Genomic DNA, 16,775 nt, shown 5'->3' with positions numbered 1-16,775 from the left:
TACCAAAATGAAGTCACAAATACGCCATTGAGTGATATGATCTTAGTAGACAAGTTTGAGCTTTAGTTTTTATTTTAGGTCCACTTTTATGCACAGGTAGACTAATTGGGACTGAACCTACAGTTTAAAGTGGAATCTGAACCAGTATGTGCCTCCACCGGGTCAAATAAAGACAAGGCTTAGCATTAAAAGGCCATAAAGCAGAAGCAAAAGTGGAAATCGTTGGGGGGGTTGTCAACTACCCCCCCCCCCCCATGCCCCTCCAATCGTAGCCACTGCTGGCAGCCTTGCATCAATTGTTGCAAAACTAAAACTACCCAGTATTGTAGACTGCAGACTTCTGGAGCCTGACTCGCTACACAACAAACACATTTATTTATGCAAGGACAAAATTGAAATTTTTACAAGTTTGAAAAATCGTTGATGTTATTTTCGTAGTTTTTTTATAGGTCCACATTTAAAGAATTCATTGCTCGAGACTCATGGCCCCCTCCCCTGGGTACGGGCCTGAGAAGAGAGCAAATGCAATATTACCATTATCGTATCCTAAACGCGGCAAGCGCGTTGCTTTTGCTTACAATGTGTCTTACCACGACATCTGTTGGCATTGTTGAACACCAAGTCCACAGCTAGCCAGCCATACTGATTTAACATTCAAATGCATTAAATTTCTTCCTGTAGGATTAAGCACGGGATATATTATTATTCTTTTATTTGGTTACAGTGCTTAAATGCACGCCACGCCCTGGTATTGGTTGTATTGTAATAGGTTTTGTGTGTGTGTGTGTGTGTGAAGGTCTGCAGCTCCTCAAGTCAAATGGGCGATAATGTGAAATTTTGAAAGATAAACATTAAGGACATAGCACCAGATATATACATAATGTGAGAAGTTTATATCTCCCACAGTTGAGTACAAATAGCGTAAGTAGTAAATCGCCTTTTACGACAGAAAAAAAAACAACCGAATGTGTCGCTAAGGCTATATCGTACTTCTCAAGACGTCATGTCCCTAATTCATGTCAAAATGTTATTTTAATGTTCATCGATTTGGTGAAAAATGCAGCCCCCTCTGTGTACGTCGGTGTATCAATAGAAACAATTCTCCTTGAATGTTAACTACGTATTTGATGTGCAATGGCTAATTTATTTTTCTTTCTCCTTTTAGGTAAGTTTCCGGTGGCAACGATTCATATATACCAGGGGGTAAGTAGAATATGTGGGAACCGCCGGCTGCATACAAAAAGTCAACGTTTCACGTGAGTTTCACAAACAACTTGTTAATTTTCAAGAGGGAGAATATTATTACCCTGTGGAATGAGATGCGACAACACTTCTTCTAGTGTCATTCAAAGATGTTTCTTGCTACAATAGTGTTGCGGTGCAGGGTATGACTGTTCCATTGGTCGGTAGAAAAATAGACAACCATTCTGGACTCCCCTCCCCCAGTAAACAAAAAGCTGGGTAAATTAATGCTATTTTAGTCCAAATGTGTATTTTATATGGTGTTTTATGGTATGTGATATGTGACTGATCCATCCTGTCTCCTCAGCCATTTTTATGGCACAGTCACAGAAGCATTCTCTGATCCGATAAGAGAGGCTCAGATTTCTCGTCAAGTACGCTGAAATTCCTGCAACTTACACCCCACCCCATACTAGAAACCCTACATGTGTCGTGCATCGCGTCTTGATTTTTACCATTGCTTGTCTGCCAAAAATTAATCCAAACCATAGATATGATTCATGGCAATAGTAGTTTGCTCACGATTTACAAAGTTAACTGGAAAGGGTTCTACACTTAACAATGAAATCTCCAACTTTAGTATTAAAAATTGTATCCTGAACAACGTTACAGTATTATATTTTCGGCCCTATGATGTTTGCTGCCTATCAGAGTTTGGTACTTGGCAGATATTTGACCGAATGAAATCTATGAGTTCAAGGAAAGCACTTATAAATCTTGAGCTCTCAGCTGCATGGACTTTTATTTCACCGAATTACAAATTAACCACACAAGGATATTGATCGTACTTGTTGCAATTTACCTAGTGGAATTTGGTATCCATTTGTAACTGGACAGAATAAAAATTGGATACTTTAAACTGTAGGTCCAGTCACAATTAGCCTATTTGTACAGTCACGGACACTGCCGGCTTGTGATGAATACATTAACTTTGAATGGAATCGTTACAAGCCGGCAATGTCCGTGACTGTACATATGTACCAGTGGCGTAGGCTAGACCTGGACTAGCTCACGTCTTCAAGGAAGCCACGTTGCCATTCCAACGGTAGTCAGGCTGCAAACTTTAAAAATGCAGGTTGCCAACTTCTAAGAGACGAGGTTGCCAACTCCTAAGAATTCAGGTTGCCAACTTTAGAATTGCCATTATCTTTGAGATCAGGTTAATTCACAGTTTCTAATAGATTTTTCGTCAGTATTTTACTTTCTAGGCTTCCCAGATAGCCTAGCTAGCCTGGAATATACGCTCCTCATACGCACATTTGATTTTGTTTGTTGTCCATTTCCATCAACCACTTGGTCCGCACAATGTTAACAATGATTGTTAACACAGCATTTCCTGGTCTTGATCACACCGTAACTATTAATACTTTGCATAGACTACGTCAACTTACCTTAAATAGGCAGAGGCTACCACAAGTGGTACCAGGAATGTTTTTTTTTCCCTCTTTTAATGGAGCCAGTTGTTTACGCGGAAGGTTTTATTATTGCTTGAAATGAACTGCCTCAAGATTTGCTTGCGGTACGTAAAAGTGTTTTACGAACAAGCTGCTAATTGGCGGTTCGCTGTGTTTTCCTCGGGTGGAGGATAATTTATTGCCTTCAGACTCTTTCCCCTCCCCTGCAAGAGGCAATCCTTCAAGATACTGTCTGCGACTGATGGCAACAGCAGGAGGTAATGTTGGTTTCTTATTGAACTTTGCTCTCCTGTATCTACAGACCTTGTGCCTCCAGTGCCTTGCTTCCATGGTCGTATGAGAGGGATGATGACTGTATTGGGAGACTGTATTCAAAAATTTGTTTTAACGTAACCCTATATGGTATATCTTTAATCATCTCCAATAAAATTTTCAAAAACATAGAAAAGCGGGATAACTACATGATTTATTTACCAGTTTGTGAAAAAGTTTAGGCGAAAGTTGAGGAAATCTGGTGGTTCGAATTCCGATCTGAGCATGGATGTTAAGGAAGCAACGCTCAGATTATTTGCGTTTTAAGCCCTTCTTGTCTTTATGGGGACATATCGGGTGAACTTTAATGTAAGCGAAAGCATGTGTGCGTCACTAGTTAAAGATTTTCACATGTACAAAGAAATTCCAAAACATACTTTTCACCTCACTAAATAATTATGTGAATTCAATTGAAATTGTACCAGTATCTATCTGTGAATGTGAACGCGGGTTCAGTGGCATTAATCTAACCTTTAGTGAACAGAGCGAGATTAAATCTTTGCTTGGATCATAGAATACACCGCCTTAAATCAATTTTGATGATACCATTGTTGTTGTTTTTCTTTTGCATGAGATATGAGCTCCAATTACCATTTTAAACCTTAGTTTTAAAAGTTGTTCAAACACAAAAATGTTTATCGGGGTCTTTTCAAGTTTTTTCCGACTTCATTACTGCCTTCAGTTGATTTTTTTATCTTCTAAAAATTTCGGGAGGCTGTAGCCCCTTCAGCCCCCTCTGCGTACGCCAGTGTCCTTGTGATAGTGATTGCCCCACAGTCTCAGCTTTTAATCGGCAAAGCCACTCGCACAGTGAATCCTAGGAGATACTGCAGTTTTAGTTATTTTCAAGTATTGGATGACTGAATAGTTTCAAAATTGAGTTAGATAGTTTTTTACAGACTTGCTTTCATTTAACGTTAAGGACATATCCTCAATTTTGTTTTAGTTAAGAAGCTTGTCCCCGTATTGTGTGATGAGCAAACATAACCTCGGTGCTGAAATGCCCATAATATAAACACCAACGATCAAATTCTACGACTCAGAATGTGTGTGAAACTACAGCATTCGTTCTGCAGCAGACGAGTTTCACAGATTCTGATTCCCGTATCCGTTCCACTTTCAGCAATTACCCTTATTTTGCCACTGGACTCGCCCAAGTTAGCGCATGCGCATGGTCGCGACTAACGTACACGGACAGTATCATAATTATTGTCCTAACAGTGGTACATTTTAAAATTGGAAACACCAATTCAAATAAGCGTTCTTTTACCTTGTTATAATCTTCTGGATGTACGTACTTAATGGGCATGCTCTCAACCGTTAGGTAATGCTGAATTCTTCTGTTTGTCTACGGATACTACAGGCGTTTATCGTTGGGTGACACAACTTCACTTTTTTTGTCTGAACAGTGACATACGCAAGTTCCTATTTTATTCGGACGAGTTTAATGATCATTTGTGCATCACAAGTTGTAATTAAAATTTTGAAACAAGACGAATATATGGTAGAGAGGCACCATGTATATTATTGCAATGGAGCATCAGTCAAACTAGGAAGGACATAAATATCGAGGTTTACCAGAAGTTTTGTGGTCACGGCGACCTTCTAGTAAAACCACTATATTAAGCACGTGGAACCCACCATTTCCCGTTAAGACTGCGCGCTATAAAAAAGTTGACAGTAAATAACGGTTGACTTTTTTTTAACCAAATGTGTTTATTGTCCTTCACAAATTGCATTTTAAAAATTTATCTTGAGACTAGTCGAAGAATATATCCAACTAAGTGCCACATAACTTAGTGGACACCACATTTGCTCTAACACAACATATAATTAAGTGTGAGAAGCCTCTGTAGTTGGTGTTGCTTGACAGCCAATGGTGGAACAAGACAACGAAAATGGTGCTGAATAACGCCAATTAAGAATTAACACCAAGAAGAGTTATGTATAGGGAGCGGAAGTTGATGAAATTTCATCTTTTTTCTGACATCTCGGACACGATGCCCATTAAATATACACAATATTACACTTCATCTAGAACCCAAAAAAGGTAATTTTAAAGTGTATTTTTTGCCAATTTTTACGTTTTAGGTCATTTTCCCCGATTTTCGGCATTTTCCCGTCATTTTTCACAATATTCGGTGTATTGTTTCATCATATTTTGTCACTTCATTCATTTTGGTAATATTCTTGAGTCTTTTCACCAAGGTGATCATATATCGCAAAATTGCAATTTACGAACAAACAAAAATTATCTTACGTGGATCGTGATAAATTCTTTTCTTTCCAGTACCACAGAAACACACCATACTACATCACCAGACAAAGATGTGGGAAATTTATGCATTTTACACCAATTCATTCAGTGTATACGACTTTTTCATTAAATTGTTTTAAATTATTCGGTCGTTTCCATTGGAAATCCTCGTTGCATACTTTAATTGAATGTGCATGTGGTCCTTTTGTTTTAAAGCAAGATTGCATTTTGTTTAATTTCCTTTTCGTTTCAATTTTTAACCTGAAACTCACAAATTTAATGGTCATTTTTTGCATTTTTTTCGTCATTTTTTCCCATTTTTTAGGACATTCTATAGGTCATATACCTATATTTTTTAGGTCATCAACTTCCGCTCCCTAGTTATGTATATAGAGTCTGTGTATTTGCAAGACTTTGGACCACTTAGTGTGGTGAAGATTTATAGATTTATATATGTGGAAGGCCGGTACTCACAATTTAGTGAACCGATCACTTCCACCATCACTTTGACAACTGATATGTGTGTGTGTTATAAATGTTGAGCCATGTTATGTCCTATGGTTAGTTATTTCTAATGTTATTTTTACCACTAGTTTTTCATTGGCGGCCCTTTTCAAGGCATTTTTAACTTTCGACTGGACACTCTTTCGCAGATGGAAGCTCCAGAGCCCCCACAAGTCTCCCCTTCCTCCATCCCTAAATCCGGATCTGAGAATTGTACTGTATTTTAGCTGTTTACTTTACACGAAAGCATTTTTCTTAACTTTTATGACATGATTAAAATGCTACCGTGTAAAGTGAAAAATCGTATGGCATTTCAGATGCCAAGGATAGAATCTGTCCTATTTCCGTAGCATTTTTTCGAAGCATAACCAATCAGAAGCGAGCTCTAGGTCACGAGTGCAGAAGTAATGGCGGCCAAGTGAAATGTAAACAACGTATCACTTCACATTTTTAAAAGCAGACAACTATTCAACCAAGAGGAATAATTGTTCCTATAAAACGGTATTAGGTACAAAAGCAATGGCACTGCTTCAATACATACTTCATAGCGCATACAATACACGTATGGAAGAATAAATTAGTTGTTTCAATTGTAAACATCGTGCACTAACTGCGAGCTTTAACTCTGTGTGCCTTTATTACTGTATATGTTACACATTGTAATTGAACAAGCTAACCGGAATATTATATGAAATGCTTCCGTGTAAAGTACTGTCTGCTGTAAGATTTTTGGAAGCATTTACATATCATTTATGCAACCAAAAATGTTAAAAAAAAAAAGCTTCCGTCTACAGCAGGACTTAGTGATATGTTATTGTGTGTTTTCGCAGTGTTTACTCCTTACAAAAGAGCGGAAGACGAAAGTAATAAAGTATAAAGGATTATGAATATTAGATACCAGGGAAAGGGAAGTAAATGTAAATAAGTTAACAGTGATTTTGTTCATTTGTTGTGAGAAGAACCTTGAGTTTTCCCCCTTCGATCAGTTGAATGCAGGGAAGGTGCAAATTTGCATAGCGGTGTCTCGTGTTAGGAGATATGTGTGATTAACTGTTAGTGCGAAGTGTACCGGTGGGTTAGCCAGCTTCGTGTTTTGATGATTTCTTCAGAAGATCAAAGACCCGTGATTAGCACCGAACACACACGAGTCTCTTTGTGTTTCCTATGCTGTCCGACGTTCGGTTTTCGAACACCTAGCATGTGCGCCATCGAGCTTTTTTCTAGCTCAAGATCATCCTGTGCATCAGAGCCGTGGCTATTCTCCACTGAAAGAACAGAGTTAATGTAAACAAACCACGAGACTTCTGGGATATAGTTCTTTCCTGTGTGTTACTTCTGGTGTGCAGAAGTACTTCTGCTGTGCAGCTCATAATATAAGATCCCAGAACAAAAATATAGCAGCTACGTTGATGTGGCATTATCTCATGCAATACAGGCTGATTCAAAAGCCCCTTAACACCCCCTATAAAATGTAAAGGAGTTAGGCTAGGGCACAATTGGTCATGATAGAAACAGGTTAGGTCCAGGGAGAACCAAGTGGACGTCCGCCATATTGGTGGCCGCCATATTGAATGCAACTCAAAAATTTTAAATGGGAAGGGGGTGATGTGATATATGAAATCAGGCTAGAATTTCACGAGAAATTCAATGGTGAAGATTTTTTTCAACCTACCTTTAATCATGAAAAAGTTATAACTGCATGATCGTAACAAGTGTATCATTTTCCAGGTGTGAAAAAACAGTGACATAATGCGCCACCAATGAACACGTGAGAGAGATGGGATTGCGTGGAGGGCGGGCGGAAAGCTACTGAAGTTACCAGCCTTCCCAGCAGCGTGTACTGCTTTGCTCTGCCCACTCGATTTCTCCCCCCCCCCCTTTCTCTGCCGCTATGCGCGGCCTTGCTCCAGAGATAGTTGAGACAGGGTATAGAAGTAATTCTACAGTACAAATGGAAAAATCAATAACGAAATGTGAAGAAATGTATCTCTATTCTTCCATATTCTGATCTATAGATTTCAGCCCTAATTACCAGGATGGTCATTCATGAAAGTTGCGCAATATTATAGAAATCATAAAGCTATAGTAAGAGAAAGAACCGAAATGCTAGAATCTACATAAATCTACATAGGGTGAGTCAAAAGTTACAAGACACAAACAAAGGATGAAGGGACCTACCTTTCAGTATATAACCGCAGCATGTCCGCCATATTCAAATCCATCATCTTGAATTCAGGTCAAGTTTTTCAAATGAGAAGGGAGTCATATGATATGTCTAGTTTCTTCTCTGGAAATTCATTTCTCCAAACAAATTTGCCACATGAGGTGCAGTACAGTGGTTTCTGCTAAAGTTCGTGTTCTGTCGACACTGCTCCCTAGTGTTCGAAATGCTAAAGCAAGCAGGGTTGCAATCTAATGTGTGTTGCTGGTGAAACTCTTGGATGGCCAGTTGTATTGGTTTTTATTCGTGTGTTTTTGTACCGATGTACGTCTTTAATTGTGGAATAATATGATTGCCTGTGGACTAGTGTCATGTATTGTGCCATTTTTATTCCACGACGAAGCCCGGAAGGTCGGAACTAGAAAAAGCAATCTACGTTATGGACGTGCCACAGTATTATAAATGGCGAAACAGTGTGCTGCGATCCAAAAATACAGAGCATTCCCTGACATTCGCTACGAGACTAGGCGGCAAGCGGCCCGGCATCAGCGCTTGTCTTTTCCGGTGAACGGATTCGCGACAGTCGCTTAGATTAAACCTCGTAAAAAAGTTTAGAGTAACGGGGTCAGTTCTGAATAAAAGTGGAAAGAAAAATGGGGAAATAAAGTATACAAAGACAATCCGCACACCATCCGTGAGTTAAAAGAGACTATTGTACGAGAAATCTGGAGAATTACAGTAGACGAACTTGCACGTGTAAATACCAATTTCCTTGGGAGATGCCAGGAATGTTTTGCAGCAGAGGGACATCAATTTCAACACCTTCTGTAGTCAAGGTTAGTACACAATATGAAAACTGTAATTTTAATAGCTGATTCTAGCGACTGTCGCTGACCCGTTCACCGGGAAAGACAAGCACTGATGCCAGGCAGTTTGCCGCCGAGTCTCGTAGCGAATGTCAGAGAATGCTCTGTACGTGTTAGAGCCTCAGATCTAACCGTCCATTTGCATTGTCTCGAATTAGCTAAGGAGGTAGAAAAAGGGACGTTTGATAACCGAATACAAACCAAATTACACCTACCGTGTGTATGCTTTATCTGATATATTGGTTTGGTTTATTTTACATAGCTTTTCTGCCACTTTTGGCAAAAGATGAGAATGGATGGTGTGATAAGATGAAATGCCTGCAGGAACACACACAGCATACAACACTAGCTCCATACTGGCAGAGAGTCCACACGCCAGAGCCTCGTTAGTCTTAAAATGCAGTCTAGGGTGTACTACTTGAAGATGACGTTGACATTTGGGTGTCTCCGAAGGAGGTCACACCTCACACCCTATAATGCTTTACCTTTTCTTCTTGCCTAAAGACCAGAGTCCGGTTTTTACGTAGCCGAAAACATGCGAAATATGTACAGTAAATGACATAAACATATAAAAAGTTATGTAAGTATATTATAAATATGTACTATTATTTTTCTTAGCACAGGAATGAAGCAAACTATAGAAGACTATTTTCAGGTACGAGTGGTGTTCTTGGAAATTGTCAGGGCACTGCCTGACTTGTTGATCTGTGATCACTTTTACTAACAATAGGAAGTGTTTGAGAAATACGGCGGTAGCAAAGAACTAGTCCCACGCGGAGCCTTGTTCTCTGCCGTGTGATTTGCCTAACATAAAGGTAGATTGGATGAAAGTAAGTTTGTCACAATCAGATAAATATGCATTACTCAGTGAAAACTGTAGGAAAAGCACAAATACCTCATTTTATGTAAAAAATAAATTGTGTACTATAAACGGAAAATATGCAATATACCACAAAATATGTAAAAATATGTTTCATGAAATGCGTATATCTTTCCCAAAGCCCGCGTTAAACGGGAGCATTTCCTTTAACATTTTGGCTATCATAAATGCTATGTAAATGCTTCCAAAAATATTACAGCAGAAAGTACTTTACGTGTAATATTTGGCCTCCCCGATAGCGCAGTGGTAGCGTCGCCGCCTTGAAATCAAGGGGTCCTGGGTTCGATACCAGGTGGAGGCACATAATGGTTCGGATCCCACTTCAGTCCCAATTAGCCTTATTGTCCAAGAAGTGAACTTAAAACACCAACTCTTCCAATTCATGTAATATTTCGGTTACCTTTTGCGATTACAATGTATAACATATACAGCACGAAAGGCACGCCGAGTTACACCATCTATGGTGAATGCACGGTGTTCATAATTGAAACAACTAAAATATTCTTCCATACGTGTACTGTATACGTTATAAATTATGTATTCAAACAGCGTCATTGATTTGTACCTAATACCGTTTTATAGGAACAATTATTCCTCTCGGTTGAATTAGTTATGGGCTCTTAGAAATGTGAAGTGATATGAGTACATTGTTTACATCTCACGCGGCCGCCATTACACTCTGCACACGTGACCTTGAACTCGCTTCTGATTAGTTAGGCTACGAAAAATGCTACGGAAATAGGACCTATTCTATCCTTGAGAAATGCCATGAAATATGCCATGGCACAGTAGTGTAACTAACACGCTCTGCCCTTCCCCCCCCCCCCCCCGCGCAACTTTCAGTTGCACGCCCCTACTCGTTTTTTTTTTTTTTTTTTCGAAAATGCATGTAATTTGGATCAATGTAAAAAACTGGTACGAAAGGTTAAGACAACAGACAAACTGTAAATAATTATACAGGAAAATACATGAGTTTTAAGAAGTGGGTCATACCTCGCTAACAAGTCTATGATGTGGATGTCTCCTGAGAGCCAAACTACAAGGGGTGTTACCCTGCCCCCGTGTCAGGGCAACAGTGTTTTTTTTTCCTTATTGAAATATTTATTAATATGTTAATTAATTAGGTAATTACGTGTATAAAAATATGTATATCTGATTAGTGTAAATCAATTTATTATGCATTTTTAGGTTGGTTCGTATTATTCCATGTATAAATATCATGTAGCTCTCTATTCTTGCTTCGTGTTTCGAACGTTCAAAAGAAAGGCGGGCAGTTTAGCTGTTAAAGATTAAAAATTTTGAAAGAAGGGCGGTTGGCAGCAGACGCCAACCAAACGTATATAAACTCCCAGATGAGAGTAGGGGAGGTCGGCTGTTGGAACTGAGACTTGGAAGGGAGAGGCTGTTTTTGCTTCGGTTAGCTAGGACCGGAGGACAGATCTCCCGAAACGGATGCTGTAAGAGATTGGATTGCCGGGCAAGCTAGTGCCTTGGTGTCCAGTTTACAGGTAAAAAGGTAGTTTGTACTGGATGTTATTTTGAAGTAATTACGGTGCGCCGGGCAGCCTAGTGCCTTGTCACCGTGGAGGTTGAGAAATGTACACGTCGGGCGGCCTAGCGCCTGTTAAGACGTTTCTTGGAGTAACGCGAGTCTACCTTGTGACAAGCGTACTCCTGATGTAATTCATGAAATGTAAAGCATCCAGGTACAAACAATAGAGATTCCAACACCAAAATTAGAGTTTTGGCCCGATAAATAATTAGAGAAATGAACGTTCGGATACGACTTGTATATACTTTAAATTTTACGTTAATTAAACTATAGAAATTATCCAAAATTTCCGTTTTTAATTTCACCACATGCTGGACAAGGTTATTTATCCTCCTGATCATAAAGGTTTCGCAAAGGTTATCCGTTGTCTCTTGTAGTTAATTATATAATTATGTTGACTTGTAGCAACCCACGTGCATTGTCGTACAAAGAAAGATACCCCTAGAAAAATCTGAGCCGAGTACGAAGTGCACCGAACCTCGAGTGCGGAGGTAAAGTGTGGGGGACCAGGCGAGTAACAGGGGATAATGTTGTTATTACATCTAAAATTCTTTTAATGATTTCGCGCCACTTATCCAGACCTTGTTTCAACATTGTTTGGATATCTTTATGATTTTTCCAGGCACTATATGCCGCACATGCATTCAAGTGAATTCAGTACATTTCGTCTTCCTTGATTTTCTTTTTACTTAAACCTTTCCAATCATTAATTTCCCCTTTAGACCAGGCATAATTAAAGTGTTTATCGAACCTATCATCAAACAACCGGCATGATTCACAATAAGCAGCGTCTAAAATAGATAAGTAGTATATCCAAAATCTCTCTGGATATAGTGCTAGTGTAGTAGTAGTCGGAGGTTGAAATAATCAACAAGTGAAGATTTTCTTCTAATCTGGTAATTCGATTTTTACTTTAATAGTGATCAACATTTTCTGTTTGCAGTCGTAGGGGCATAAGAATATAATATGTTGGCTTGAAAATATATATTAACGCCGAAAGGTAGACTTTGTGAACTATCGGTCTTTCTTAATCTTAATGCTCCCCCGAAGCTCGTGCTCCTCCCCGCACGGCGGGGGTTGCGGGGGTGTACCACTGCCATGGCATCTGAAATACCATAAGAGTTTTCACTTTACACGGTAATATTTTGATCATGGCATAAATGTTAAGAAAAATTCTAAGGAGAATGTTTTGGTCTAAGTGTATTTGGCCGCCATTTGTCTATTTTGCTTGGCTGCGTAAAAAGGAGGAAGTATGTAAATATGTACATAAAAATCCAAGCCCTACTTATGAAAGCGCAGTCGCACTAATTGAAGATCGATTAATTGCAGTGAAGCTTAATCTAATTACCCAAACACGCAACTTGTTTAAAAAGACTGAATCGCTCCACATTCTGAGAGGCCTGGCAAGTGTTGCCCGATTGCTTGTTGAGTGTTATTTAGTATACTGGAGGACCTTGGCTGCGCACATATTGCCATATGCAGTTGAAAACAGTAACAACATTCCAGAGTAACGTGTGACGGCATCTATGAGGAGAGACGAATTGACAGTTATTTGGGTCAGTAGGTCGCTTGGAATGCAGCGTAAGAATAGAAGACACGACACCAGTCGGTTCTTTGACATCATGGCGCGCCTCTTCCGTTAGTATTTTGTCGCCTTTGACAGGGAAGGGGTGTCGATTTGCTTATGTTTAATACTGATATGGCGACCAGATGCTGAAATGATCGTCTGTATAGCGAAAAGGTGGCGAACGGGTGTATTGCACGGCTGAAACGAAAGTCTGGATGGCGAGGAGTTAATTGCCAGGTTGAATTGATTCGTTCATTGATTGATTTGGTTTATTTTACTTCGCTTTTCTGACACTTTTAGCTAATCGCAAAGATGAGGATGAGTGATGATATGATGAAACTGATGAAGGGACACTCGCAAAGAACCCCGTTGCCCAGGCTGTGCTAACAACTCCGCCACGAAAGTCGGCTCAGCTGAAAGAAACGCCGGGGTGGCAAATCATGAAATGTACTTTTTTTTCTGGATACGTTATGGAAATATCAATGAAATTTAGTTTGTTTAGTGTGTGTTTTCGGTCTGTAAACAATGAAGCAGCTGTTTTGTACAACTATTATTGTCTTTGAAGTCTATACAATCTGTGCAGTTAGGATGGAGGGAAACACATTTTATCACGTCAAGTAATTTTCGTTTCTTAAAACATCAAGGACCCATACTCATGACCATTGTACGAATTAACGAAGGGGATGCCGTGGATTTCACTATATATATCTTTTCATCCCTCCTTAAAGAAAATGAAATTGAAAACGTGTACGTAGCATAGGCGCCGATTTCTTCAAATATTTGGGGGGGGGCAAAGCTAAGCATGGCATAAATACCGACGACTTTTTCCGTTTGTGCGTAGGGGAGGAGGGGGCAAGGGTTTTTTTTTTAGTAAAAGGTACACACTTGAAATAAAACTTTCAAAATTGTACTTAAATTAACTAGCTCTGAAAACCCAAACATATATACCAGGATACATCAAACTTTATTAGCTGGACAAGAAATGAACTAATTTTGATTATTTATTATTTATATATATATATATTTGTCTTCTAAAATTCACTGTCGGCTCGAAAGAAGAACCAGTGGGGGCAAACACACAGGCGTGCTTGCTGGACACTATGAAGACTCGGCTGGGTGATAGACTTCACATTTTTTATATGCCCATTTCAGAACAGAATCCTGCGTAATTTTCCGCTTCTTTGTTTGCAAAGTTTCTGTAGCAAAAGTTTTATAATCATAAATAGAAGAAATAATTTGAATTAGAAATCTGAGGAAATAAGGACCTGAAATGCTCTCCTGCACAATCTTCAATTAATTTATGAAATTTTCATCACTTAAATATGTTGTTCCAGAATGTTGAAACTTATACACATTGGGCCCCTTACAAGGGCGGGCAAAGTCATGTTTGGGGGACCCGCCTCCCCGTTTCGGCGCCCCTGGTACTTAGTATATCATTTCTTAACTATCTAACACACACAATTAAAAAGACCTTCATGTCCAGTCAACAACGACTTTCCTGCCTTGTGGATTAAAGAAGGGGCAACATTCTGCAACTGATCAATCTCACCGAACCGAGTCAACAGAAGGTTGTTTTCCACTTAGCATAGTGCTGATATTTTACATGTATTAAATTGTTCACAAGAAACTTTCGTAGGGTATATGGACATTAAGTTACAACTTGTAAATGAAAAGTTGGTTAAATTTTAGCTGATACTAGTTCGACGGCTCTTATTGTGTACGGGTATATGTTTTGTTAGAATGTCAATATATTGTTCCTAAATTACTTGTAAATACAGGGTGTTCATAAAGTTCCGGTACCATTACAAAAAAAGATAACTCGGAAACTACATGCAATAGAACAGTGCTGTTGATTGCAAAATGAGCTACAACTCTCCACGTTGATATGCCATACACCAATGTGCGCCCCTCTAGTTGCTCTCAGAACATCAAGGCGGTAATCCACTTCTGCCCATCATATCAGCAGTAACAGTTAGGATACTCTCCGTTATTCTTCTTAGAAGAGTGGCAACATCTGGAACAGGAGTGCGGTAAACACAATCTTTGACATACCCTCAGAAGAAGAAATCCAAGAGTGTGATATCAGGAGAGCGCGGTGGCCAGGGAATAGGTCCATCACGGCCTATCCACCTGCCAGGGAAATGCCTATCAAGAAGACCTCGAACATCCTTGGACCAATGTAAGGGGTGCCCCATCTTGTTGAAAAATTATGGTTGGCTGGAAATCCTCCAACTGAGGAAGAAGGTACTGTTCAAGCATGTCGTAGTAAATGTTTTTTTGTAATGGTACCGGGACTTTATGGAACACCCTGTATTATCATAAGATTTAATGCCCTTGGTTAGAAATAACGTTCTAAGAATCTCTTCAGCAAGCGAACGAAAACAAGTGTCTGCGCAAGCAGCGATGTCACCGATGAGCACGTGAGAGAGAACGGTATTGCGGTTGGGAGGAATGGGACTGCAGTTGCCAGCCTTTGTAACAGCGTGTACTGCTTCGCTCCGCCCACTCGCTTTCCCCCCTTCTTTGCCGTTATGAACGACCTTGCTTCAGAGATTCCCGGGATAGAGTATACAGCTCGCTAGGCAATAGTTTACTTTATTGACTGGTAACAAACACTGAATTCGCATTCTCCCTAAAACAAAAAAAATCTTAAATCTCACATTACTGATGACTGCACTAGTGAACTCTGTCCTGACGTCCCATGAGAACCACTATTCGCAACGTTTAATATTCCTAGCAATTACACTAAATAAGATATATTTAACTGACAATAAGAACGGTGTATCCCTCTCCCCCTACCTAGTATAATCACTCCATTACTTTACTGAAAGACCAGAGAGCACGAGAAATATTCTTCCTGCTTCTTGCATCGCATCAACCTTGACCTGATTCTCATACTCTCTCTTTTCCTACTCAGAATCAAGCGAGAGTCTTGTCCATGAAGAGCCCGACTTGCAAAGCCATTACACTCATTTTACAGCCACAGACGCTGTCATTATTGCTGTACAATTCCGCACATCGATGCACTTCGATATAGTCCTCAGAGGACAAAAAGCATGACCTGCTTTTCAACACCTCTCGTTCATTGATTTGTCTGCGTTGCCTCAAGCAGACCGCAGAGTGCTTGAAGCCCGAGGCATGGTACAAAGGAAGGACCGATATAGATAGTCCTGTCAGCGCAGAGGCATTGCTTGTCAAAATTTCCTTTCAGATGTTAAATGCTAGTTCTCGTAGACAGGGTTGTTAAAGGTCCAACAACCCATAAATTCTAACGGGTTCTATTGGGTTCCGCTGCAGGACCAGAACCTTTTTTCTAGCACAATTTAAATTCGGTACAAGTTGCCTATTGTTAGGGTGACCAGACGTCCTCTTTTATCCGGACATGTCCTCCTTTTTAAGTGTCTGTCCGGTGTCCGGGCGGATTTTTTAGAAATCGGTAAATGTCCTCCTTTTTTGGAAAGAGTATGGCATCGACCATAGCAAATGTGCTGCATAGAGAATGCTTCCACATATAACGATCACCATATCACTTGGGGTGCGTTAGATATTCAAGCAATGCTACCCCTATCATCTAGGAGCCGAACACGATCACTTTCCCGACTGAGTCATTAGTAGCGTGCGGATTTATAGGCACTAAAAACCTCTCAAATAGGCAAAAAATGAAGAAAATAGGCACTTAAAAAGGTACTATATACTAAAAAATGCACGAAAATAGACACCCTAAAATTAAAAAAATTAAAAATAAAATGAATGTGAACTTATTTCAATTTTCTCTTTACAATATACAGTTATACTGTATTAGAACTTCGATTTATACATAAAAGTGCGCTAACGATTAACAAACTATTAATGCTCTTTTGATCGAAATTCACATTTGTGGGGAATCGTCAGTTAAAGTAATTCTCACAAAAGAACTTGTGCTAACAACTGTGCGCATTTGAACAAACGATGAAAAAAAAATTGCATCATTGTAACAAAAAAATGTAAACAGTGGTCCAGTTGAGAGCCTCAAATCTGGC

The 16,775-nt window shown here is 39.5% G+C and overlaps 1 protein-coding gene across 5 annotated transcripts in view; it reads left to right on the top strand.

The window, feature by feature from the left end:
• LOC145990892 (bestrophin-2-like) overlaps nucleotides 1-16,775 on the top strand; it is a 317,135-nt gene that overhangs the window by 147,586 nt on the left and 152,774 nt on the right. The window lies entirely within an intron of this gene.

This window comes from Lepisma saccharinum, chromosome 8 (assembly GCF_977018435.1).
Source record: "Lepisma saccharinum chromosome 8, izLepSacc3.1, whole genome shotgun sequence".
Classification (NCBI taxonomy): Eukaryota; Metazoa; Arthropoda; class Insecta; order Zygentoma; family Lepismatidae; genus Lepisma; species Lepisma saccharinum.
The sequence above is the reverse complement of the archived record's forward strand: the minus strand, read 5'-3'. Positions and strand labels throughout refer to the sequence as shown.